The sequence below is a fragment of the Tupaia chinensis genome, unplaced genomic scaffold, assembly GCF_000334495.1.
Source record: "Tupaia chinensis unplaced genomic scaffold, TupChi_1.0 Scaffold000106_1, whole genome shotgun sequence".
Classification (NCBI taxonomy): domain Eukaryota; kingdom Metazoa; phylum Chordata; class Mammalia; order Scandentia; family Tupaiidae; genus Tupaia; species Tupaia belangeri.
The window spans coordinates 2,265,282-2,291,352 of record NW_006159570.1 but is presented as its reverse complement, the minus strand read 5'-3'; positions in this window follow the sequence as shown (position 1 = coordinate 2,291,352).

Genomic DNA, 26,071 nt, shown 5'->3' with positions numbered 1-26,071 from the left:
TACGTGTGCTTGCCAGGAAGGCAGAGAGAGACAGAGAGACAGAAAGTGAGAAATCATCCCCCGGGGGGCGGCCATGCCGCAACCCTTCTCCATTCTCCTCTCAGGATCTTGGGCATGCACACACATGCATCTGGCATGAGTTTAAGCCACTGGGTCCAGGACTCTTACCGCAGTTGGCTACATGGGAGTCCAGTGACATAGCCATTATGTCAACTGCTGGTCCCTGTATTCAATTTCTTAACTATTGGTTCAGTTTAATCATACTACTTCCTTTGATTATTTGTGAGTAAACAGGACTGTTTGATGTCTCTAGTCTCATACTTTATTGTTTGCTCTAACCTTGTATTGATCGTGTTGTTATCCTCAATTTTGATGGTTGTTTTCTCTTTACCACTGATGGGAATTGTAGCATCCTTTCTCTCAACCACATAGCAAAGCCTAAATGCTCTATGAAACCTTCTCCCAATACCCTAGCCCAGGGTGAACCCTTATTTTTCTCAGTGTTTATAGGACTTACATTCCTGGCCATTTATCTTACGTATAATATTCTACAGTGTGCTGTTACTTACTTATTCTTTTATGTGCAGGCTCTTTCTTTCTCACTAGATTCAGTGTTTCTTGAGCACTTGGTTTTCTACTGAGGTTTAAAATGGCCATGCTAAGGTCTAAGAATTGTGCTTGTTCTTAGAAAATCTTTAAAAAGAAATAATACTAATAAATAAGCTGGCTTCTATTTCTAAATTTGATTGGATTGACCATAGTACTTTTCAGATGAATGAACTCCCATTCAGAATATTTGTCAGTCACCATGAAAGTACTTTTTAAGTTACTTAATTTCTAAAATTTAAATAAAATCACTAAACACATCTAAAATGTGCTGCCTTCGCTGAGCTGTCACAGGTCTCTACAAGAGTTGTTAACTCTATTTTCTACAATGTTTTTTCTCCTCTAAATGACATTTGAGTAGATTGCCTAAAATAACTTTCAAACAAAATTTAAGAAGCTCTTTTCAACAAATTAAAAAGGTAGCTTTATTGGGCTCATATCTACACACTTGATTTGGACCCAGAAAGAAATAGTATAATTACATATTTTTCTCTTCGCCTTCTTTTTTATTTTACTTATGGAATGAATTGATTTTATTTTGATCAAACGTGCTAATGTAGAGTAACTTTATGCAGTGATGTCTTTCCAGAGGAGGTGTAAAATTATGAGGCTGTGTCCAAGATGTTGGCTTAAAATTTCTGAAATTTCAGAACCAGCAGTTAGCATAATGGCTATGTCGCTGGACTTCCATGTAGTTGACCGTGGTTTGAGTCCCGGACCTGATGGCTTAAACTAATGCTGGGCACATGTGCGTGCATGCCCAAGATCCCGAGAGGAGAAAGGAGAAGGGATTGTAGTGCGGCCATGCCCCCCTGAGGGGGTGATTTCTCACCTTCTATTTCTCTGTCTTTCTCTGTCTTTCTGGTGAGCATACAAGCCCTATAGCAAAAACCTCTTAAAAAAAAAATTCTGAAATTTCTGTCAAAACTGTTGTTCTGTCTAATGATATTGCAGAGTATATTCCTCCCAATCACACACACTCATTCATGAATGTTGTAGTCTTATGAAAAATTAATTAAAATTACCACATTTTTGGATAAATGATCAATATAGCTAGATAATTTCTAAGCCTCCTTTCAAGCTTCAAACATTATTTTATGACTTTATTAGATAATGTGTAGGAGTAGATTTTTGTTAAAGCTTGGTGCTAATGAAAATCTTACTACATGTCCTTACAAAAATGTTTTTTTTTTAACAAGAGAAAAATAAAATCCATAAACTGTCAAACTTAGATAAATTATGTTTACATATCAGTTATCTTATGTCATTTGATTATATAACTGTCTCTGAGTTCTAACAGTTAATAGACGATCCTCTTCTAATTCAGATACTGAAATCTAATTGTCCAATCTTGTAAATTTGCTATACTTTAATTACTAAAACATTCTACATGTTCTTTTGTGTTTTTTTGTTTGTTTGTTTGTTTCCAATATTTAAAGAGACTGGTGCATAGCCATACTTGTCATGACTACTCTTTTATTAACATTTTCTTTAGAAGGAAAAATAGACAAGAAAAAGAATTTTTAAAAATGCATCCTTACTATGGCATTTGATGACATTTCTTCATTTGAACATCTGGAAAGCCTAGTGTGACAGTGACAACGAAACTGACAAAGCTGCTGACTGCATTCACTATCACAAAAAAATATGGGCACTAAAAGCACCACTTTAATTCTGAAAAGCTCAATACAGTGTCTTCATTTTGGCCTTGAAGATAGAAAGAGAAACCACATTTATTTTGAAGATGCATTCTGAGCATTGTATAATCCCACATAGGAAAACAACAGCTACAAAGAAAGGAGCATGCATTATAGGAAGAGAGAAGAGAGCAGCTGCAGAACTGGGTCTAATTGCAGATCCTGGATGGATTTGATAATCAAATGACTATTCTGCATAAACTAGAAGTAAAATAGCAAGACATTAATTACTTCTATTATTGCTTTTATCCATGGAATTGTGGGACAAAATAAATGCATGAAACATTGTAAGAACAGAAATCTGACGGCAAATAAAACTTCTGCGTTGAAATATCTGCCATGATGATGAAAAGGGTCACAGGGAGAAAAGAGTCTTAAAATGCTGACAGGAATAAAATCAAAGTTATATGTCTATATGCAAAAGAAGATACAGAATGAAGGGAGTTATAGAGGTAACATTTAATGTTTAAATGAAGACAAAATTTATAGTTAAATACTTTGATTAATTGGTAGGAACTATACAAGAGTTTTTATATTAGGGCTAGTTATACTAAAGTTCTGTTATTTGTGTACCACTAAAGTTTATGATTGCCCCCCATAAAATAATATGGAATTTAAGGTGATATGATCCAGTGAGCAAAATTCAGAGGAATAAAATTAAATTAATTTATAGAACATAGCCTATTATTTTGGAGGAAATAACTTGTTGCCTCAACTGATCCACCAGTTTTTCTGAAATGTAAATTTCTTTAGTAAAAAAATGTACATTCTTCTATTGTTACTTAAATCTGGAGGTAAATAAAAACTGAAACCTAGATGTTCCAAATTAAGTTCTAGAGAAAATACAGTTAGTTCTATGGCTGCTATACCCTACTACCATACTTTAAAAAATAAATAAATAAATAGCTGGGTCCAGATACCAAGGGCAGCTAACCACCATCACTACCACAAAATGCTTATCTATTCTTTTATTTGTTTTGGAGAGGTTTTTGCTGTAGGGTGTGTGCGCTCGGCAGACAGACTGAGAGAGACAGAGAGATGGAAAGTGAGAAATCACCCCCTAGGGGGAATGGTCACGCCTCAATCCCTTCTCCTCCATTCTCCTCTCGGGATCCTGGGCATACACGCACACGCGCCGAGCGTGAGTTTTAAGCCACCGGATCCGGGACGCGAACTGCAGTCAACTACATGGGAGTCCAGCGACATAGCCATTACTCTAACTGCTGGTCCCAATGCTTATCTATTCTAATACTAGGTTCATGGACAAGTGTACTTCTAGGCCTGTTTTAACATAAAGATTATGTGATTCTTCAGAAGCCCAATGTCCAGTCCCTGCCTTATACTTCAGGAATCACCTCTTAAGCACTTTAACGAGTTAAATCCATATTTTGACCTAGAGACAATTTACTGCAAGGTTCAACTTAACTCTCATTAGAATTGTCTTGATTTCTAGAAAAGATTTTGATTTGTCCAGGTTTTTCTGTTTCTCAAAGGCACAACTGGAAATGGAATCCAAGTATTTCAGTGCCAAATACAGTAATATTTTATTTGCTCTTCTAATTAAATTTCAGTACTTTCTTTTACCATTCCTTTATCTTTTTTTTTGTGAGTTTTTTTTTGTTTGTTTGTTTTTGTTTGTTTGTTTGTTTTTTGCTATAGGGTGCGTGCACTCGCCAGACTGACAGAGCCAGAGAGACAGAAAGCGCAAAGTCACCCCCAGGGAGGATGGCCATGCTGCAATCCCTTCTCCTTCATTCTCCTCTCGGGATCTTGGGCATGCACACACACGCGCCCGGTGTGAGTTTTAAGCCACTGAGTCTGGGACGCGAACCACGGTCGACTACATAATAGTCCAGCGACATAGCTATTACGCTAACTGCTGGTCCCCTCAGTGCTTTCTTTGAAAACTTGAGATCCAAATCATACATGGGTAATTTGTTCCAGTTTATAAAATAAAAACATGGAGAGTATGCTACTGCTTGTAAGAACAAGTGTATTTCCTAAAATTTGATTAGGCATTAACTAGATCAAAACATGTTTGGTTGTATCTAAAGTTTTACATTAAACATTCAACTATTCATGAAAAAGAAAAGACAGTAAATATCTACATTTCTTTGACCCATTAACTTCATAGCTGGAAGTGCTATGAAGTGATAAAAATGGTTAATCCCTTATTTGATACTGGTTTTCCCTGACTTCATTTATTTTGATTTGTTCTTTTTCTGTTTTTTTTTTTTTTTTTGCTTGTTTTTGTTTGTTTGTTTTGTTTGTTTGTTTTTTAAGACTAATATGCTTCAAAATAACCTGGTTACATTGATCAAGAAAAGATGAGGATAGTTTAACATAACTATCCAAGGAATGAATAGGTTAACATCACAATAGATGCTCCAGAGTTTCAAAGAGAATTTTAAAAGTATATTGAAACCTTGGGGGACCAGCAGTTAGTGTAATGGCTATGTCCCTGGACTCCCATGTAGTCGACCGCGATTCGAGCCCCTCACCCGGTGGCTTAAAACTCACGCTGGGTGCATTTGCGTGCGTGCCCAAGATCCCAAGAGGAGAATGGAGGAGAAGGGATTGAGGCGTGACCATCCCCCCTGGGGGGTGATTTCTTGCTTTCTGTCTCTCTGTCTCTCTCTGTCTGGCGAGTGCACGCACCCTATAGCGAAAACCTCTCCAAAAAAAAAAAAAAAAAGTATATTGAAACCTCCTCTTGTGTATTTAGCATTTCTCTACTGCAGTTTATTGTGTTACTACTAGAGTACCAACTTTCTTTTTATTGGGTTATTAACATCAATATATGAATATGCTTTTATTTTTATGGTCTTAGGAGAAAATTATTTGACTTCTAGTGCTGGCTGATATCTCATTTCTTGGCTTAATTTTGCAGCGAAACACTTTAAAATAGTTGTTCATATAATTACGTTCCCATAATTCCTCTCCTTACATTCTTACTTAAATATATCTATGTATCTTTTTGTTTGCTTATTTGTTTGTTTTATCTTATTTACTATTTCTGGTATAGGTCTATAAGCTATGATGTAGATTGTTTTTTAAGAGATTTTTTGCTATACAGTATGTGTACTTGCTGGAGAGACAAAGAGAGATAGAAAGCAAGAAATCACCATCCATAGGGGATGACCATGTTGCAATCCCTTCTGCTCCATTCTCCTCTCAGGATTTTGGGCATGCATGCACACACGCCTGGCATGAGTTTTAAGTTACCGGAGACTTGAACCATAGGCGACTATGTGGGAGTCCAAAAATATAACCATTATGCCATCGTTGTTCCCTACAATAAAGCTTTTTTAAGGCATACATATAGCATATAATAATAAAATCAAGGATATGCACATATTCATCTTCTTCAAGATTGAATATTACATGCTGTTATGTGCATTTGTTAATAGTTCTACTAATTTTTTAAAATATAAATACAGTTTTTAAATTATGATACCTTGGGACCGCAGATAGTGTAATGGTTATGTTGTTAGACTCCCATGTTGTCTGTTCTGGTTTGAGTCTCGGATCCAGTGTCTTAAAACTCATGCTGGGCTCATATGCATGTATGCCCAAAATCCTGAGAGGAGAATGAAGGAGAAGGGATTGCAGTGTGGTTATCCCCCCGGGGGTAATTTCTCTGTCTGTCTATCTCTCTGGTGAGTGCATGCACCCTACAGCAAAAATCTCTCTTAGAAAAATTATGATTTCTGGTTTACATATAATTGATGTATATCTTTTCCAGCTACAGTATATTTTAAGGTATGTGTACAGTGCATATTAATCAAATAAAAGATATATACATATCCACTTTCTTTAACATTGAACCTTACACTATGTTGCACACATTAATAATCCCACTAATTTTTTTCAATATGTATTAAATTGCTCATTTTTTTTTACTCTACTATGATACACCATCCTGCAGTCTGTTCTCTTTATTCATATGCCCTCATTTAGAAAAAATTTTGCCAGAGAGCATATGTGCTCACCAGAGAAAGATAGAAAGAGGGAGAAAGCATCCCACAGTGAGGTATAGTCACACTGCTATCTCTTCCCTTCCATCTCTCCATCATGTCAGGACTTGGGCACACATGCACCTGTCCAGTTTCTTCTTCAAGCTGCTGGGTCTGGGATTCAAACCACTTAGTTGACCATGTAGGAACCAGCTCTTTTAGCCACTAGGCTATGAGGCTGACCTATGCCCTCAATTATAATAGAGCCCAATTTGTTTTCTCAATGTGCTCAGCACAAGCAGTAAATTATCAGTGTCAGTTAATCTGGACAGTTCTTTTCCTCATTTTAATAGGCTTCTTTGCATTTATAGATGGACAACTGATTCAGTGTGACTGCTACAAGGATTTCTAAAAACATGTTTTCTGGGGGAGTGAGATGTGTTCAGCATTATCCTTACAGCTTCTTTGTTCCCCTTGTGCCTTGAGCATGAAGCTGCTGTGCACAACGTCATAAGGAAATAAACAGGAGGAAAGAATAGCTCTGATACGTTGGAGTTGTTGAACCAGTAATAGCAGCCAACTACCTTCATTCAGTCTTCTTTGGTGAGAAAAATAGACCCTTAATGGTTTAAGCCACTATTAGCTGAGTTTTCTGTTTGTAACGTAAAGCATTCTTAACAAAAATTGTACCAGTTAGAACTGAAAAAGCCCATTTCCAGCCCAAGGGAAAAAGATAAGAAAGGAAAAAGGTAAATGTCATGGAAACATATTCTAGAAGTTATTTTGATTTATTAGAAGTTTATTTGAGTACTTTGTGCTTCACAGTGGTTGTCTTTACAATTCCTCAGTCAAGTGACTAGTGATAGAAAAATCTTTCATGCATTGAAACCAGGACTCATTTGTAAGGGCAGTTCTTAACATGATTTCTTTTCTAAGGCAGACACAGAGAATGACTAGCATTTATGGACTGTTGCTGTGCTGCCTGATACAGGAAGATGGGAGATGGGATTAAACTACATAATCTTGGAAAGATTAGGCTGGTAGTTGTCTTAACTCAGAAAAACTCTAGAATATTAACTAAAGTAGTGTAAGTTTGTGACACTACTGTGTAGAAATGGTTAATATAGAGGGTTAGTTCTTAGATAAATCATTAATGTTGCCTAGAATATTCAAAGAACATAGTAAGGTCAGCCTGCCTCGAAGGAAGTAACATTTTTGTGACTTTTAAGGCAAAAGGAGGGTCCAACAATCAGGCAGTGATTCCAGGAGTCAGAAGGACACTGAAGTTGTAGTTATTTTCAGAGCAGATCACCACTCCAACTTTTGAAGTCTAAGTAGAAGGATCTAGGCAATAGAAGCAGCAGTCTGGGAGGATGTAGGCAGAATGTTAAGGTTCTGATCAGGGAGTTTGGATTCTGGGTAAGTTTCCAATCTTAATGAAGTCAGAGTCCAATTAGGAAATTGAACCAGAGTCCCCAAATAAAAATAGCTGAGGGGAGTGATGGTGGCAATTATACCCTCACTGCTCAATAAAACATATTAAGGATATATAGGGGCAAATTCCTCCCTCTGCACACTCCTTCAGCTGAGATTTGTAGTGCCAGAGAATCCTTTTCCATATCCTCATAACACATTTACTCTAGGGAGTACATTCCAAAAGAACAAGGTGCTAATTCAGCACTGCAGTGGAGATTTTTGCTTAGGCTAGTGACTTTCATTCATTTAAAAATGCTGCCCATGGACAGACATTATGCAACACACCAAGACATTAATTATAAATGAAGCAACAATTATATCGCCAATAGTTTGCTATAAATGATACAGTCTGATATTTTCTATTTTATTCAATTTAGTCCTAATATTTCATGTAAAAAAAAAAAAGAAGCTTGACAAGACTGATTTTATGATCCACTCATAGGTCAAGATTTGCAGTTTAAAAAATGACTGAATTCCTGTGAGTATACATTCTTGGTATCCAGTTGTGGTGTCCTCTCTTCCTGTTTTCCTCAAGTTGTGATTCCTGCATCACAGTCTCTTCCAGTTATTGTCCATGCCACTCTTATCCCAGACCAGCTTTCCTGGCTTCCTTGAAGTCAGCAGTGCCCTTCATTGTATCAGAAGGCTTCCACCAAGTCTTAATTTTTTAAAGATATTTATGTAAGGTGTATTCAACTGTTTTGGGGGGATTACTTCTTCCTTTCATGAGAGAGATAGAAGAAGAGAAAAAGATACAGAAAGGCAGAGAGGCAAGCACCCTGAACAGAGTTTGAACACCACCATCCCCTCTCCAGTTTCAACCAGTCCCAGATCGTAGGCACCCATGTCCAGTGTGCTCAGGGAGGTCTCACCACATGAACCCAGACCTTCCCATGTGGGTCAGTGTGCTCAGCTCAAGCAACGAATTATCTGTGACAGAGTATCACATTTCACAGTTGTGCCTCTATCTGGCCTTTATATTCAACCATTTCCTAGAGGAAAGCTGGAGCTGTCTCAACACAGGCAAGCTGACACCCAGTGTTGTACACTTTGTTTTCTGGTAGCAGGTTTACTCATGTTTTTGTGGATCATTATGGGCTCAGGCTGCTTATCAGCACACACAAAGAGAGTAGCAGAATGAGATTCAACAGCAAAAGAAATAGACAAAACAGAAAATGTTTGATCCAGAGTAAAAGTAGAGCATGATTGGTAGAGGATATTAGTGGTCTGGTACTCATGGGTCAAAAATTCCAGATTGTTGTATAGGCTACATGACCAATACCTGAGGTCAGATGAAAATACTTGCAGCACAAGAAACAATCATGTCAATTGTGTCCTTCATGGACTATATATTATATATCATCAATCTATTTATCTATCTATCTATTTATCTGTATCTAGAGACAGAGCTAACTATATGCACACATATATAGATGTAGATAGATAGATCTGTATCCCACCACCTAGAAGTGTATATACACCTCAGAAAGTTGATGGAAATACAAATAAATTACAAATTTATTTTAGTGCAAAAAATTGGAAAACAATGCATAGTTATTTTCTTTTTAATAATTTGAATTTTCTATGAACTCTCTGAACCTGATATGTGTGTGTAATTTTTTAAAAGAAAATATTTCAGAGACAAATATCATTATAATCAGCACAGTAGCATCGAACAGAATACTTATTTGATCTGCCCTGCTGTTGTTACATGTTTAGCATCTGGGAGCTACGTCTCCAGGCTTTCTTGCTCTGCTTCAAAGTTCAGTGAGGGATTTGGATAAAGGACATATTTTGAGAAATTCCCCTGTAATTATATTTTGTATTCATTGCACTAATTGATCCCTTTCCTATCATATTTGAGGCATGCAACCATGCAATGTTGCTAGGTGCCACCTCCTCTTTCCCCAAGCCCTCCTCTGCAGATTCTGTCCTTGGACTCGGCTTCATTCTGGTTTTTCTTTATTCTGTGGTTCTGCATACCATTCCCAAAGTACCAGAGGAAGATGTGTTACTGTAAAATAGCTAGTTGACTTTTGCTAACATCTCCGTTAAATGTGTGTGTATAAAATTTGATCAATTTATTTTTACATATTGCCAACGAGTCCTTAGAACAGTTGTCCCAATGATTTCATAGTCTGAAATTTGTTGCTGATGAGCACATAATAAATTATTTCTTCATTTATGAAATGGAATGAGGACTGAGCATATTGTAGCAGAATGTTCATTTACATTCTAAATCAGTAGGCTAAGAATAACCACAATAATGACTAATCATGACTAATATTAATAGAAAAAGGCATAACATTAATGAGATTTAATAACTAAATAAAAATCAGTGACAAAATTCTACTGCATATGGTCCTAGACAATGAAGAATTTAAGAACATGATGAAATTATAATAGAATAAAAATTAATGCTTTTTTAAAAAATTGTCTTTGGAGTACAGTTTTAAATTACACTGATAAGATACTGTTAGGGATTTTATATTCTAAGTTATATTCATCGATTTTTACTTTGACACAAGATTGAATTTTACCCTGGAGCTCAGTATTATTTTCTGCCATGTGTTAATTTCTTGCATGAATGCCTTATTTACCTTCATTTAGACTATGCTGCAGGTGGAATGCAAGCAGTACTTATTGCTGATATTTTTGTTGACCGAAGCTGAAGGACAGCTCAGGGTCTCGCATCGCTCTAGGGTGTCATGACTATGAAGGCGATTTCGAGGTGTGATTATTCATTGTGGAAGAGGACTGGCTTTTTAAACATAATCCTATGAGCCATGATTTAAATTAATAAACTTTCTCAGTAGTGGTGAAACAGTCAGCATCTGTTTTAAAGGCTTCACTTTTTAATTTAGGTCTTTATTGTAACCACAACTCAGTTCATTTCTGTAGGAGTGGTTATTTATATAATAATAGAGTCAAGTACTCTTACTAATCCGTTGTTAGGCTTTAGCTGCTATGTTATAAGCTATACTTTTTTACTTTTAAAGCAGTCAATGTATTACATATTATTCAATCCCAGATGCATTATACAACTTATGGCCATAGAATTTACAATGTGGTTTGCTTTAATTCAAATGCATTTACTTTGATAGTTTTAATAATTACACATTTCCATCAGAAGTAGTTGGAAAGGAATATAGTTGACAAGGTATTATAATAGGTTACAGTCATTGGACTTATAAAAGGACCCGTGTTTTCTCCACGATAAAGTTAGTAAGTGTGTACAACACATTTGAATCTTTCTAAGGTACTTATATCTATTATATATGCCTATTCTTTCCCCTCACATACTTGTAAATTAGGAAAGATACAGAGCTCACTGTCTTCTTAAATAGTATATTAATGCTTTTAAAGATTTTTTTTCTTTTTAATGACTTGCATTGTTATTTCAGTTTTTCAGGGAAAATGTAGAGACAAAGATTTGGTATAAATAATTTTTACAGATCCTAGTATTGGGGCCAGCAGATGGCATAGTGGTTACATTGCTGGACTCTCACATGATCAACCACGGTTCGAGTCCCAGACCTGGTGGCTTGAAAATCATGCCAGGCATGTGTATGTGTTTGCCCAAGAGCCCAGGAAGAGATTGTAGAATAAAGGAGAGGGGATTGTTTCATGGCCATCCCCCTGGGGGTGGGGTGATTTCTCACTTTCCCTCTCACTGTCTCTGTCTCTCTCTCCAGCTACGCATGCGCCCTCAGGCAAAAACCTCTGGGGAGAATAAAACATCCTAGTATTTTCTATAGGTGATTCTTTTTCTCCTTGTAAAATGAGACATACTTTGGAGTCGGCAGTCTTTGATTTGTTTCTTGACTCTACTTCATAATCCCAGCCTCAGTCTGGAGTTAATACTCACCTAAGTGGGTTGTTGGGAAGAGCTTTGGAGATACCATATGAAATATCTGACTCACAGGATCTGACTCAAACTGCCCATGAAAGAGAGAGTATGAGCTTACTTATCGCCACTTAGTAAAAAGACTTTAATAAGCACTCAACTTAATTGTTTTTCCCTGGTTCTCTGCATTCAGCTGAACTGCTGAAAGAGCTATAGCTTTATGGGGGTTGAAACACTTAAGCTTGATAACATTATTTTCACTTGTTTATTAAATGGTTAGCAATGTTGTAATGCCTTAAAAAACAAACACTTTGTTCACAGGGCCGTGGGATTGGTCCTCACTGAATTTAAGTATTTACCTACCAAGTATTTTGGAATGACTTCTTAGATAAACATCTGTAGGTATTAATTGATTTCAAAGGGATTCTTGGATGTTCACTCTGTGCTCATATAGGATAACTCCAGTTTTTCTCAATGTTTTCTGGACCTGAAGGAAAAAAGTGTCGCCCCTTTTTTTCCTGTACTATACCTTCATCCTATTTTTCACTTTAAGGGTGCTTTTTCCAATTTTTGATGCCAGTAGTGAACAGCCTTGTCCCAGTCCCATTCTGGTTTCTCCTCACATTGGTAAGATTTAGAATTAAATCTCTCCTTCTGATCATCGATTTTTGTGGTTGAGGATTGAGGAGATTGTAAGATTCCCACATTGTCTATCAATCAGATCTTAGAATTTTTTCCCCACATGACCCTCAAGCTAACTTTCCCGTTGAGCCCCACCTCTGCTTTTTAGTATCCTGTATCTACCCCACGTATCTTTATACTGTAGTCCATCATTTCTTCCACTGGTTTAGGAAATCTCCTGGAATTGGGTCTTTATGATAGCGAAGTCTACCATCCCTCCTTTGGCTAATATCCTTCCCATAATTACAGCCCCATCTCATATTCTGCTTATACTAATGGATGAAAAAAAAAAATACATACCTGTCCTGCCTCCTTCCAGTCACAGATATCTTCATAGAGAAAAACTTAAAACCTGGTAAATTAATCTTTGTTTAATAGAAAATATTAGTCTCTTGCTACACAGAGTTTAATTTTAGATAAAGAGAAACTATGAAAAAATCCCTTGGACTTGACTGTTTTAAGTATAGTGCAAAAAGTAGCACCTTTTCAGGATCATTTACCATCCTGTGTTATCTTTGAAAGTCTTTCCTTGACCTCCTTAAGTCAAGGTTTTTCTCTTTTCATTTGGATAGCATTTCTTTCTTCTTTTTTTTTTTTTTTGAATTTTTTAAAAATTTTATTTACATTTTTAAAAGACATTCAATCACATTATTTAGCTTACAAGGTGATCATTTCAATATGTGAACATTTCTCCCCGGTCCAGTTGATCAAAATATAACAACACTACCTCCTTGTCTCAACAATGTTGTCTCCGTATCCCTCCTCCAAATGTCCTTCCCCAGGCCCCACTCCTCCACACACACCACATCTGGCATTCACATCCATCTTTTGTGTTTGTACATCCTTTAGCCCATCCGTTTCAGTTATACAGTGTGGACATTCGGTATATATTATGTGGGGACATACAGTGTCTCTCCTTCATAGCCTGGCTTGCTTCACTCAGCAGTAAATCTTCCATATTCTTCCACTTTCTGTCAAAAGCATGGTTTTATTGTTCTTAATGGCTGAATAGCATTCCATAGAGTGTACGTGCCACAGTTTTTCAATCCATTCAGCCATATGGGGGCATTTGGGTTCGTTCCATGTCTTAGCAATCGTGAAAAGTGCCACAATAAACATCAATGTGCAAGCACTTTTCCAGTGAGGAATTCTTCTGTCCTTTGGGTAGATGCCAAGAAATGGGGTTGCTGGATCATATGGCAGTTCCATTTGTAGATTTTTTAAGAATCTCCAAATTGTTCTCCACAGTGGTTGGACTAATTGACAGTCCCACCAGCAGTGTAAGAGAGTTTCCCTTTTATCACACCCCCAGCATAGTGGTTAAGTTCTGGATAGCATTTCAATGTACCCTGTTGCTGGTTGTTATCTAAGGAATAAGTCTAAGATCAAAGGTCAAATGTGTTTTAGAAACTGTCACATCATACATGTGCACACACATGTGCATGCATTCAAACATATATGTACATTTTTGTATGTGGAAACCACAAGATTCATTAACTGAATTTTAGATATTTACACAAGGTTATAAGGAAGGATAAAATTGTGATGGTTCATAAAGTAAAGTATTGTTAATGCTTAAGATGAGGGAGCATTCATATTGAACTCTTTTTTTCTTTCTCACTTTTTTTTTTTTTTTTTTGAGAGGTTTTTGCTATAGGGCGCATGTGCTTGCCAGACAGGCAGAGAGAGACATAGAGACAGAAAGCGAGAAATCACCTCCCAGGGGGGATGGTCACGCCACAATCCCTTCTCCTCCATTCTCCTCTCGGGATCTTGGGCACACATGCACACGCGTCCGGCATGAGTTTTAAGCCACCGGGTCCAGGACGCGAACTGAGGTCGACTATGTGGGAGTCCAGCGACATAGCCATTACGCTAACTGCTGGTTCCCATCTTCCTCACTTCTTAATAATGGTGTTTATGGTACTATTTTAAACTAATGCAGTATAGAACCTTGTCATCAATATCTAAAATTTCTCATTTCAGAATTTACCGGCAACTCTCAGAGGTCAAGATTGGTCTAGTTACTTCCATTGTTGAGGCTTCTAGTGTATTAGAATATGAAGACAAGCAAAACTGTCTAATCTTTTAAAATAGTGGTTTATAAAGAATTTCAATATAAATACCTCCTTAATTCATTGTTCAGTATATGTGTAACTGTGTGTTAGAACTCAAATAGAGATAACATCAAATTCCATGTCTGAGGGCCTTCAGGAAGTTGAGACCCAGGCTTGATGGCCCTCTAAGCCTCCTTGGGTTTTGTCTGGTACCCCAACTTTGTCCATAATGGTTGTATAATGAGGGGCTTGTACCTTTTGGTCCCTGTAGCTGCTCTTTTAGTCTGGCTATTACTCTGAGATTAGTTTAGCAGCTAAACCATCGCTGTCATCCCTTCTGTTTCAGTGTGTGTTCCTGTCTCTCTCCCATTTTCTTTTCTTTGCTATTCAGCAAGTAGAACTTCGTGACTTGTACTACCCTGAGTTACCCTCACAAGTACGTATTTCGACAAAGCAATTGAATTTCTGAGATAATTTATCACTGGTGTCAAATGAAAGTTTTGATCAAGTATGACTCAAGTAAGATTAAACTATATTTACTATGTTTAACCCTATTTTTTGTTGGTACATCTTAAAGAAACCCACTATGGATGACTGAGCCTGCAGCACAATTTCACCCTTAAATTATTAGACTGTAATTTATGGTAACATCTGTTTCCGATACCATATCATTTCCTAAAACTGCATGTTTTCCTTATGTCAATATCAAGTTCATTCAATTTTTATTATGGTGTTGGAGAATAATGTATAATTAGTAACAGTTATTTCAAAATCTGTAACCACCTGTACAGGTTCATTTGCATAATAAAAAGGGAGGGTTATCATTTGCACAACAACGCTTCTATATCCTGGTAGGTTAATGAGCAATTTAGTCAGTAAGCAAAGTGAAGTATTTCTCTTGGAATTAAAAAGAACCTTACATTTAAATAATTATTTTAAGAAGGAATGCCTTTAATTCAGGAGGCATGCATCACTAATTTCTCTGAAATTGTATTTGTTGTCTATATTTTCTCCTTAAATATTGACTGTGTAAAATACTGTTAAGATATATTTCCCTGGAATAATGTACTCCAGTATGCATGATGAAATAGATGTGCTTTATGTGAAGTTTACACTGATTTTTCACTTGACAGAGAGCACATGCGCTCATCAGACAGAGACAGAGATAAAGAGAGAAGGAAAATGAGAAAGCACTCCTCATGAGAGCAGCAGTTGGTATAATGGCTATCTCACTGGACTCCCATGTAGTCGACCGTGATTCAAGTCCTGGACCTGGTGGCTTAAACTCATGACAGGCACGTGTGCGTGCGTTCCCAAGATCCCGAGAGGAGAATGGAGGAGAAGGCATTGTGTCATGGCCATCCCCCCCAGGGGGTTATTGCTTGCTTTCTACCTCTCTGTCTCTGTCTTTCTGGTGAGCGCATGCGACCTACAGCAAAAACCTCTCCAAAAAGAAAAAGAAAAAGAAAGCACTCCTCATAAGAGGTGTGGTCATGCTGTAATCCCTTCTCAATTTCTCCCTTCTTTTGGGATTTTGCACATGTATGCACACATACCTGGCGTGTCTTTTAAGCATCTAGCTCTGGGACTCAAACTGTATAGTTGGCAGTAGAAATACAGCTGCCCTAACCAGCACACCACTGGTTGACCCTATATTTTAATTTTAAATTCTATTTTTTTATGGTACTTAAAAACTCTCACTGTACTAGTGAAATTATAAATATGGAAATTTTACAATTTTCAAGGAACTTGAACTCTTTCTATGACTTTCAAATGATTTGCTTAAAAATCAACTGTCATATTATGTCTGATGATTATGTTATTGATCATAATGAACCAATGAAAACAACTGGTATTGGGGGACAATTACTGAAGTGTTCATTCTATAGAATATGCTCTCATAATGTAAAACTGTAATAACAGAGACAGCAGAGATAGAGTAAAATCTATAAATTCTGTAAGTCAGATTGTTTAGATTCCTCAGAAATCTCTACATTTGTTTCTCTTTTTTTCCCTTTCCTTTTCTTTGGTAATATAAAAGATTAAGACAGATTCACCCTGCTCTGGGCATCAAGTAAAGATTTTGGGCAAGAGGTGCAGGTGGAACATCATGCCATGAACAGACATTAGCTTGCTCATCACTTAAAGCCATTGATTGGTCATTCCTCTCTACTGGGAAATGATCTTCCAGTATTGACTTTGGAGGTACTAATTGTTATTATATCCTGGAAGAAAGACCTTTTCTGCGAGCATCTTTACCAGTCTGTTGTATATTTGATTACTCCACATGTTTTTACTCACTCGAGAATAAGATGGAAGTCACACCATGGGCGGCATCTTCATTTGGCCCACAATGACTTTAGGAATCAATATATATGACAGAAGAGAAATGGCTGCATGATTAAGGGATTCTAGTCCTTCATCTTCAAGGTCAGGACTCTGATTTAGGGGACATGTTATAGCTAATATATACCAATATGTAGCAAGTTTTATACAATACTTTGACTTTTTGTTGATCTAAGACCCCACCCACTTTAAACTGAACATTTATGTCCACAGTTGTTCATGAAAACCTAAGTTACTTGAAAGAACTTGGAGAGAAAGAGAATGGCATTGCAAAATTAGTGGGAAAGTATCTTGTGTTTATTCCTCTCAAAATCCACTTTTATACTGTTTCTCTTTTTTTCTCTTCTCTCTGTGTAGTACTAGAATATCTAAATATTAGCCTGTGTTGTATGAAGCTTTGATCCAAGACCCTATTAAGAACTTAAGAATATGTATTTGGTCTCCTTTTAGTTATAGTCTGAGGATCATGGACATGTATTTTTTTAAGGCTTTCAATGAAATCATTTTTTTTTTTTTTTGGAGAGGTTTTCGCTATAGGGTGTGTGCGTTCGCCAGACAGACAGAGAGAGACACAGAAACAGAAAGCGAGAAATCACCCCCCAGGGGGGATGGTCATGCCACAATCCCTTCTCCTCCATTCTCGTCTCGGGATCTTGGGCATGCACGCAGACATGCCCTGAGTGAGTTTTAAGCCACCGGGTCCGGGACATGAACCGCAGTCGACTACGTGGGAGTCCAGTGACATAGCCATTACGCTAACTGCTGGTTCCCTCAATGAAATCTTTATCTACTCTCACTGATTTTATTTTTTTAATTAAATTTTATTATTATCATTATTATTATTGTTATTATTATTTTACCTTTTTTGCACATTTTACTACCACTGATTTTCATTTTTCTTTTTAAAATTAAATGTTATTATTATTGTTATTATTATTAACCTTTTTTTCCCACATTTTACTTCCACTGATTTTCTTTTTTCTTTTTTAATTTAATTTTATTATTATTATTTCATTTTTTTCCACATTTTTCTCCCACTGATTTTCTTAGAGCTGTCTCAGTCCCGGAACTCCCAAGGTACTATGCATAGGGCTCTGGGCCCTTGTTCTGGGTTGTGATCATTGTTCAGTATCAAGTGCCTGATTCTTTTTCTGACCTTCAACATACATATTAAAGTCCTTTGGTATCCAGGAGCTGATCTTTCTGACTAGGGGACAAGAAACAGTATAGCATATTAAAAACTTTGCAAATTATAGAAAGCAGGGAAGCAGAGAAATGAGAAGCAAGAACAGTGACTTGGAGAAATCCTGACTAAGTACATGAAACTCAAGTAGATGTACTGAGGCAGAAAAATCAGAAGGAAAGAAAGAGATAGATGGAATAGAAAAATAGATATGAGGGTGAGGACAGATGAGAGACAGAGAGAGGAAAGATAGAGAAATAGAGCTGATTAAACATTCCAATGTTTGTTCAATCGGAATTTTAAAGCAAACCTTTATTTATTATATAGCACAATTGTAGTTATAGCATAGAAAACTTGGGACTAGAAGATGGTGGAATGGATATATTGCTGTTCTCCCACATAGTTGACCACCGTTTAAATCCCAGACCCAGTGACTTTAAACTCAGGCTGGGCGAATGTTGGTGCCTGCCCAAGATCCTGAGAGGAGAATGGAAGAGAAGGGTTGTGGCATGACCATCCCCCCTGGGAGGTGTGTCTCACTTTCTGTTTCTCTGTCTCTCCAGTAAGCACATGTACCTTATATAAAAAATCTATTTTAAAAAATTATTATTATTTTGAAAGAAAACTATTAGGTTTTCAGAAAAGTCATAACATATTTTTTATGCTTTTCTGTGCAAACATGTTTGATGCCTTTTCAAACCCAATATATCATTGATTCTTAAGGATTTACTGAATAACTGAAAAACAAGTTTCCTTTGGTTATGTAAATATAGAACTTATTATAGTAATTAATAAGAACTGTTTATCATTTGTGGCTAATTGTCATGCCCCACTTAAATGATTATGGATGTGATGCATGTACTTTATCTGATTGTTATATTAGACTCTGTGCATATAGCGTCAATTTAGTATTCAACTTTAATGCAGTTTCTCAGAATTTAAATATTCAAGGCACTTTACATGACATTATTTATTCCTTCAAATTCTTCATGAAACAACCAAAAAATGACTGCTGCAGAAAGCTGCAAAGAGTCAAAAACAATGGGATCATTCCTTAATGTGATGATAAATTTAATCATTATATATATATCTGTACACCCACACATAAATTTAACCATAATATATACACCTATATATACAATATCTGTGTATGTATTATATACAATATTATATGTGTGTGTGTATTTAATTAGCTCTAGAGTATGTGCACTTGCCAGAGAGAGAAAGCAAGAGGGAGAGGAAATATGAGAGAGCGGCCCCCTTCCCTGCTGCCTGGAAGGATGGCCATATCACCGTCTCTTCTTCAATTTTGTTTCCTGGATTTTCGCACACATGCACATATGCCTGACTTGTTTTCCAAGCCTCTGGGTCTGTGACTTGAACTGTGCAGTCAGATTGTGGATTCTAGCCACTTTAATCACCATGTCTGTGGCTGGCCCTAAACATTTACATTTAAAGACATTATTTAATTTATAAACTTGTTCTTAATTCAATGTAAAGTTTTAGATGTATTATTTTAAATTTGTTTGGATGCTTGGCTTGAAAAGAAGGAGAAAAGGAAGAAAGAAAGGAGGGAGAAAAGGAAAACCAGTCTATTCCTATGTCATGAGTAATAAAATCTCTTCTGGATGATCCATGTTATGGAATGAATTGTGTCCTCCCACAACCAAAGTCAGATGTTGAAGCCCTAACTTCCAATGTGACTATATTTGGGGATGGAACCTTTAAGAAGGTATTAAGGTTAATTGGTGTCATAAAGGTGAAACACTAATCCAGTAGGACTAGGGTCTTATAAGGAGAGGAAGAGATACCAGCATACTCTGTGTGTGGATGCATAATGGGAAGGTGATGTGAGGTCACAGCAAGGAGGTGCAGCAGTGAACCAAGAAGAGAGCCCTTACCAGAAACCAAATCTACTGCCACCTCGGAGTGCCAGCCTTCAGACTGTGAGAATGTAAACTTTCGGTGTTTAAGCCTGTGGGATGTTGTGGCAGCCTGTGGAGACTTATGCAGTTGGTGAGCTTCAACATGGAAAACATCCCCTCCTCTACTGGGTCTTTATTCTGTTGTTGACTAATCTGAATCTCAGAATTTCCTAGGAGTAAAAATTCCACCCAAGTTATAAGTTGAATCAGGAGATAGGAAAGGCTACTTTTCAGAACTGATATAGCATTTATCAGTGTTTCACTCCAGAGATTAAGCTCCCCTATCTGTGGATCAGAGCTGAAAGTATTAAAATGAACTCAGCTACAGACTTCTATGATTCTGTTGCCAAGTGTCTACCTAAAAATAATTTTTTTACACATATAGCTTGAGATCAAATTAGGCTGTGAAACTGCAGCATTCTGTGCAAAAGTATTTTCAGTCTATAGAAAAATAATGTTATTTAAAATACCTCAGGCTGGCATAGAGGTCAAGTGCTATGCGTAGGGAGCTGGATCCCCATGGCTGTCCACCAGTCCTTGTCCTGGTGGCGTGAAGAAGATATCAGGTGTGTATGTATACATGCCCCAAATCCCTGTGAAATGGAAAAAAGAGACGAAAAAGGATTGGGAGGTCCTTCTTCTCTTTTCTATCATCTTTATATCAGATTCCAACTTTCCATCATCTTTTCAAAAAGTAGTCACTAAAGCTACTTTTTAAGTGAATGTCTTAGCCTTAATTCTTGTTTTTTATAGTTCTTAATACAGTGTTGGTTACATCATTAGGATTCAATAAAAATACATGTCTATGTCTTTGATGTGATTATTACATACTATATTCATGCTTCGAAAAAACAAACTATACCCTACAAGAAATCACAATTAAAAACAAAACAAGACAGTAGCTTCATAAGTTAGTAGATCATTAGATCTCTCTGTTGGGTTACTTAGACCCTCTCTTCTTCTTTTTTCTTTTCTTTTTTGCTAGTTTGCTATAGAATGCTTGTTCTTGCCAGAGAGAGACACAGAAAGTGAAAAATCATCCCCTTAGGGGAAATGGTCATGCCACAGTCCCTTTTCCATTGTCCTCTCAGGATTTGGGCACACACACACATGTGTCTGGTGTGATTTTCAAGCTGCCTGGTCCAGGACTTAAACTGTGTAGTCTGTAGTCTGCCATGTGGAATCTAGCCACCTTAATTTCCATGCCACTGCTGGCTCTAGACCCTTTGTTCTTAACACTCTCAAATCCATGGTGTAAAATCAAGAAGCATTGATCATTTCCCATGTATCATGGCTCTATAAAGAAGCCAAAAGAAATAAACAATGAAGTACAAAACTAAAACAAACAAAAAACCCAAAACAACAAGAACAAATATACATTGAATACATGAATTTGATTAAATGGCAGGTATCTATCTTTTTTAATAAATAGGAAAATTTTAGCTACTGTTATATTTAACTGATATAGAACATATAAGGAAAATTTTAGCTACTGTTATATTTAACTGCTTTAGAACAAATTGATTTAGAAACTTGCGTTATAAGGAGTAATGATAAATGTAATTATTTTCAGAGGTCTTCAACTTAACTTCAGTTATTATTTTCCTAACACATATTTTGTTCTCAATTTAGATGTTTACAAGAATATGTATACATTATGTACTTGCTTTATGGTATAGAATTTATCCATACTCTGCTATCCCTGTTTCTTAAATGTCTTTATTATGCCATTGTTTGATATACTGCTGAAGAAAAACTACCTTATTTCTTAAAATACTTAATAAAAATATAAAAAATTAAAAATATTGTTTTGATTGCCAGAGAGAATATGAACTCCCCATAGAAGGAGAAAGCACCTCTCTAATATCATGTGGTCATGCCTCAGTTGCTTTCCTGCATTTCTTCATCTCATCAGGATTTTGTGTACACACACACCTGGTGTGTTATTCAAGTCCCTGGGGCTGGGATTCAAACTGCAGTGGCTCTTTGGTATCTTTCTCCCTTATGCCCAGCTTCACTGCTTCACTAAAGGGCTGGCCCTGAATTTTTTTTTTTTGTATTAAACCTTCGTGTTTTTATTACATGATTATTTTACCAGAAATCTAGTCATTTGACATATTCAGTGTGGATATGCTGCTCTTATATTTAGGTTGGGTTGGCTGCATTTTATAATGGGTTTTATAAATAATATTGTCAAATTACAAGTTTCTCAATACTGCTAATTATTTTAGGGGGAGAAGGGATTTTTTACTGATAATATTCTTTTCCTTAATCATAGCTATTATTTGTCCAAACTCTGCCCTTGAAAAGGCAGAAAGGAGATGGGTTTTAGGATCTGAGCTTTCCCAAAAACTATGATACTGAGCTGTATCAGAAGATACTCTTTGGTCCTTTTGAGTTCTCTTGTACCTGTGATCTTGGAATTTGAAAGAGAATATTTGTGAGCAAAAAATAATTCGCAAGTCATCCAAAGTTACTAGAAAGAGAAAGAGGTTTACAAAATCAGAACCATATATTCATATCCATTGTCTTCTTCCTCATTAAGGCACCTTCTGAGAGGTGACACACCACAGGGACAGCAATATCTGTTTTGTTCACTCTTGTGCATCTGTAAGTCCCTGGTCACCAGGCTCAGGTAGAGTCTTCTTGAACTTTGAATTCATTTATGTGTTCTTATAGTAGAAGGGCCAAGAAGTGAAGAAGCTCCCTGGGGCTGGCTGTGTCTTCATGATCTGGTCATCTCTCAAAGGACTTCACCTCAACACCAGCACATTGGAAATTAGATTTCTACATAAGAATTTAGGCGGGGACATGAATACTCAGACCATGGCAAACACTTACCACTGGCTGATATTTTGTATTTTCTGATATGTGTATTAGTCTTGATATCATCTTCTTGGAAACTGGAGTTCTCAAGAATGGAATGAATGAGATAACCAGCAGTTAGCATAATGGCTATGTTGCTGGACTCCCACGTAATTGACTGCGGTTCGCGTCCCGGACCCAGTGGCTTAAAACTCATGCCGGGCGTGTGTGCATGCATGCCCAAGATCCCGAGAGGAGAATGGAGGAGAAGGGATTGCGGCGTGACCATCCCCTCTGGGGGGTGATTTCTCACTTTCTGTCTCTATGTCTCTCTCTGTCTGTCTGGCGAGTGCACGCGCCTGATAACAAAAGCCTCTCCAAAAAAAAAATAATAAGAGGAAGAAGAATGGAATGAATGGTTCACCTTCTTTTCAGAGCTTACAAAATATTCAGTGTGTCAATAAATGTTTGCGTAATGAAGGAATAAATGAATGAATACTCTTCAGAAATCCAAAGAAAAGGAAACTGTTACAAATTTAAAAATTTCCAAATAGGTGAGCGTTTCTTGGCAGTTCTAGGCTGTGTGTCTTGACTATGTATGTGGTTTACATTATTGTGGCAATTGATTTGAAACCAACTCCAGGAAAACCTTTACTACTGGTTAGATGAAAGGTTTGTGTAAGCTATCAGTGTGAATGAGAGGGTGCTGGGAACCAAGAGGAGAACATGACTGAGGGAACAGGATTTATTAAATGGAGTGTATATATACAGTAGATCTTTCAGTCTAGAAAATGAACTATTTACTTTGCAGAAAAATTAGGTAGAGGATGGTATTCTTCTTTTGGGACTGTTTAATGTATTAAAGCTACAAAGGGCTGAGCCTGCTGTTGCCTTAGGAATAAATCTTTCTACAAATGCGCCCCTTAATATTATGGAGTCATTTGTCCTGGAGCACACAGTGGATTCCAAAAGGCATCCAGCCAGTGGTCCACAGTTTCTTGCATATGGCCAGCCTACCTTGCCAGGAGTCCTTCAAGCTACTGGGGAATAAAGGAGATGTCAGAAACATAGATGCAATATTGTCAACCATTGTACATACTTTACAGTGCTTATTTTGGGAAAGTGGTTGCTGTAAAAACAATTTCTTATGTGTCCTCGACCATGATACTTCTTCAGTTTCTATTGTGGTTGCCAAAGAGGTATATACATACTCCTTTAGAAATGGTTGCCAAAGAGATATATCCATACTCCTTTAGAAGTGTACAAATGGATTCTCCAGCTCGAATTGAGTTTTGTGTTTCTTAATACTGTTAGCATCATGCATAGAGCAGAAAGAAAATTTCCTCCAAAGAAACATGTTTCTCCTCCTCCTCTTCTCCTCCTCGGCCTCTTCTTCTTTCTTCTTTCTCCTTTCTTCTTTCTTCTTTCTTTCTTTATTTTATTTCTGTCATAGGGTGTGTACGTATACTAGAGAAAGACAGAGAAAAGGAAAGTGCAGAATGGATGGCCACACCACAAATCCTTTCTCCTCCATTCTCTTCTTGGGACTTGGAACACACAAGCATACACACCCGGCATGTTTTTCAAGCTGCCAGGTCCGAGAATTGAACAGTGGATTTGGTGACATGGGATGCAGTACTTTAACCACCATGCATCTTCTGGCCCCTCCCCACTTCTTTATATATTATAGGCACCAGCAAAGCACAATTCACACTTGGGAGTTGTGCAAATTTAAAAACTGAAAACATGTTCCTTTCTAAAGAGGCAAACATGTGCACATGTAATCAAGCTCCAGCTGATTATTGTCATGTGGGTTTAACTATGAATGCAAGATTGTATAATTTACAAAATAAAACTGGAAATATGTAAGAATCTATATCTAATATTGGCATCTAATTCTATTTTTAAAATGAGACATTTGCAGGCCAACATTATGCAGCATTCTAGTCACATTAAAGTCATCTGTGAGTCGCAGTTGGCTTATGGCCATTATTTTGTAATCTCTGTTTGAGTAAAAATGGGCATTACTAATGGATTGGATGATAGTTTGTTCCCTAAAGGTTCATGTTTCGTAATTTGGTCTCCGATGTAGTGGTGCTAGGAGGTGGTAAGACATTTAAGATGTGAGGCCGACCAGGAGGTGTTTGGGTCATGGAGATGCCATCCTTATAAAGGAATTAATGCTGTCTTGCAAGGCAGAGTGAGTTCTAGGTCTCATGAAAATAGGTTAGTTTTTATGGCAGTAGGTTTTCATGAAAGGAAAGTGACGACCCTGGTCTCTCCTTTCTGCACATGCCTGACACCTTCTCTGCATCTGTCAGCCATGTTGTGATATAGCACTTGAGGTCAGCCTGTTGCCAGCCCCATGCCTTTGGTCTTTCCAATCCCCAGAATCATAAGCTAAATAAATCCCTCTTCTGTTTAAGTCACCCAGTCTCAGATATTTCTACTGAAACACTCCTATTGCAGTACATTTTCCTACTGTTGCATACATGTTCAAAAAGCCCTTGTTTTCCTCACTTACTTGTGGAGGACCTCTCTTTTCCCAGAATTTCTCTATTTCTTCTTCCTGAAGCATTTAACCAAGTCTACATTACCAAGAAATCAGAATTTTTCTGGGAAGCTCTGTCCAGAAGATTTTTTTTTTTCTCCAAAGTGCTCAGTAGGATCCAATGAGGACAGACTGAGGCCCTGCCTCAGGTATATATCTTCCTGGGCCATTTTTTTTTTTAACAGCCAGAAGAGATGTGCTCATCTCAGATAAAGAGAGACAGATAGAGATAGAGAGAGAGAGAGAGAGAGAGAGAATCCCTTGACGAAGCCTGGTCTCACCACAATCCCCTTTTCTCCATGGATTCACCATGTCAGATTCCTGGGTTCATTTGCACCACGCCCAGCATGTTTTGCAAACTGCCACCAGTTACTTGAATGCAGTCAGCCATGTGAAATCTGGCTCCCTATGCACAGCACTTGACCACTGTGCAATGGGCCCACACCTCCTTGAACCATTCTTGAAGTGAGGTCCTTACATGTTTTAAACTCTGAGGCCCTCCTAAGATAGCCTTTTGAATATAGTTCTTCTCCCCACCCTGACCTGTTCATGTGCCCTCTCCTCACCTTATGCCTATGTTACAGAGGAGGTATTAATAGGTGGAAGCGAGATCCCAACCTTACAAGGATAAAGTTTGTATATGACAGGGGACCTATATGGGTGGCAGACCCTCTTTCTATATAGACGCCCACTAGATTGTCTTCCTAGATGGATGAGAACCCTAATAAGAGCCCTCTCTGTTAAGTGGTGGTGACACTTGTTCCTGTAGCCCTTGTTGGTTCTTTACAGGGCTTACCAGCCTAGGCAACAATGTCAAGGTCTTCGGGAATCAAGAAATGGAGAAATGTGTCTTTCTCTCTAGTTTATGTTTCAGTCAGAAATAGAACTGTTGTGAGTAGTGTCACTTAGACTATCTTTTGCAAATATTACACTGATATTAT